Source organism: Neophocaena asiaeorientalis, unplaced genomic scaffold (assembly GCF_003031525.2).
Source record: "Neophocaena asiaeorientalis asiaeorientalis breed wild unplaced genomic scaffold, Neophocaena_asiaeorientalis_V1.1 scaffold581, whole genome shotgun sequence".
NCBI classification, from domain to species: Eukaryota; Metazoa; Chordata; class Mammalia; order Artiodactyla; family Phocoenidae; genus Neophocaena; species Neophocaena asiaeorientalis.
This window is the reverse complement of record NW_020172732.1, coordinates 2,571,880-2,574,077: the sequence shown is the minus strand read 5'-3', so window position 1 is coordinate 2,574,077 and position 2,198 is coordinate 2,571,880.

The window sequence follows — 2,198 nt, the reverse complement described above, 5'->3', positions numbered from 1 at the left end:
CTTTTTAAAGAGATAATACTAAACTTAATTTTTTAAAGTTTTAACTTTTAATTGGAATTTTTTTATCACTTAGCTAAAATACTTTTGAATACATTAATATGCATTTGAATACATAATTAAAATACATTTCTCATGTAAAACACTGCATGTTTTAAAATGATTTGGTCACTCGATAAATTCCTTAGAATTCAGGGGTGAGCATAGCACAGGGAGATCAGCTGGTGCTTTGTGACCATCTAGAGGGGTGGGATAGGGATGGTGGGAGGGAAGGAGATGCAAGAGGGAAGAGATATGGGAACATATGTATATGTATAACTGATTCACTTTGTTATAAAGCAGAAACTAACACACCATTGTAAAGCAATTATACTCCAATAAAGATTTAAAAAATTAGTATAACCTTAAAAAAATAGAATTCAGGGGCGATAATGAGCACAATTGGAGTGAAAGTGTTTATTTTCAGTTTATTAATTTCCTTTGATTATCATAGAGAAAATCTTTGCTAGTCCTAAGGTCTTTTTGAAGTCAGGCATGATGGGAAGTGTGCTGGGAAAGAACAAATCAGGCATCTTACTTTTGTAGACACTTTGTGTCCCCTCATTCTTTTTTTTTTTATTTTCTTTTATTTTTAATTTCTTTTTTGGCTGTGTTGGGTCTTCATTGCTGTGCGCAGGCTTTCTCTAGTTGTGGTGTGTGGGCTTCTCATTGAGGTGGCTTCTCTTGTTGTGGTCATGGGCTCTAGGCATGCGGGCTTCAGTAGTTGTGGCATGTGGACTCAGTAGTTGTGGCGTGCAGGCTCAGTAGTTGTGGCTCACGGGCTCTAGAGCACAGGCTCAGTAGTTGTGGTGCATGGGCTCAGTTGCTCCATGGCATGTGGGATCTTCCTGGACCAGGGATCAAACCCATGTCGCCTGCATTGGCAGGCAGATTCTTAACCACTGCACCACCAGTGAAGTCCCTTCCCTCATTCTTAAAGTTAATGTTCCATATATGGAATTGTCTGTGAGTCAACATGTCTAGTTTTTTTCCCCCTCATAGCCATCTTCCTGAACACAGTTTTGTCATCCTAGCCCATCTCTGCTGATTTCAATTCATCGTTGACAAAGGTGTGGAGTGTTTTGTGGCTGGATGACAGATTTATGAAAAGAACCCAGGTATGTTTCTATTACATTTCTGATGCATGCTTTCCAAGGTTCATTGGGTTTAGAGATTTTCATGTTTAGCTCAAATAACTGAAAAGCTTTTTATGAATTTGTGACCTATAACTCTACTGGAAAATAGTGTAAAATGATTTAATTTAGATTATGCTGTTTGTTAAGAGGATACTCTCTTTACATTTTCTTTGCTATCCTACAAGGTTTTTTTTTAAGTACACTCTCAGAGATTACTTCTTTTTTACTACTTTTTTTAAAAAAAAATAAATTTATTTACTTTTGGCTGCATTGGGTCTTCATTGCTTCGTGCAGGCTTTCTCTAGTTGCGGTGAGTGGGGGCTGCTCTTTGTTGTGGTGCATGGGCTTCTCATTGCAGTGGCTTCTCCTGTTGAGGAACATGGGCTCTAGGGGCGTGGGCTTCAGAAGTTGTGGCTCGCAGGCTCTAGAGCTCAGGCTCAGTAGTTGTGGCACACAGGCTTCGTTGTTCCGCAGCATGTGGGATCTTCCTGGACCAGGGCTTGAACACATGTCCCCTGCATTGGCAGTCAAATTCTTAACCACTGAGCCACCAGGGAAGACCTTAGCTTTCATTCTTTGATTCTAGTTTTATTTGTGTTGTTGCTGATGGGTAGATTTGTTTCAGAATGATAAAAACTATGAAAGCACTAACAGACAAAATGAAGAGTTTTACCTGCTTTACACGTAAAAATCTGTTTGTAGGGAAAATATTGTAGATATAAACTTCTAGGATAGGGGACTTCCCTGGTGGCGCATTGGTTAAGAACCTGCCTTTCATGCTATGTGTTTTTGCAAAGCACTAATGACCATTTTGTAGATTTAAGAGCTCCATGCTTCAGCCTTTGATTATAGAGTGTTCATATAAGGAGCCAGCCTAAGCAGAGATAGAATTCTTTGGACTGGAGTGCTCACCCACAAGGGAAGCAATAAGAATACATCAGGGCTTCCCTGGTGGCACAGTGGTTAAGAATCCACGTGCCGGGCTTCCCTGGTGGCGCAGTGGTTGAGAGTCCGCCTGCCGATGCA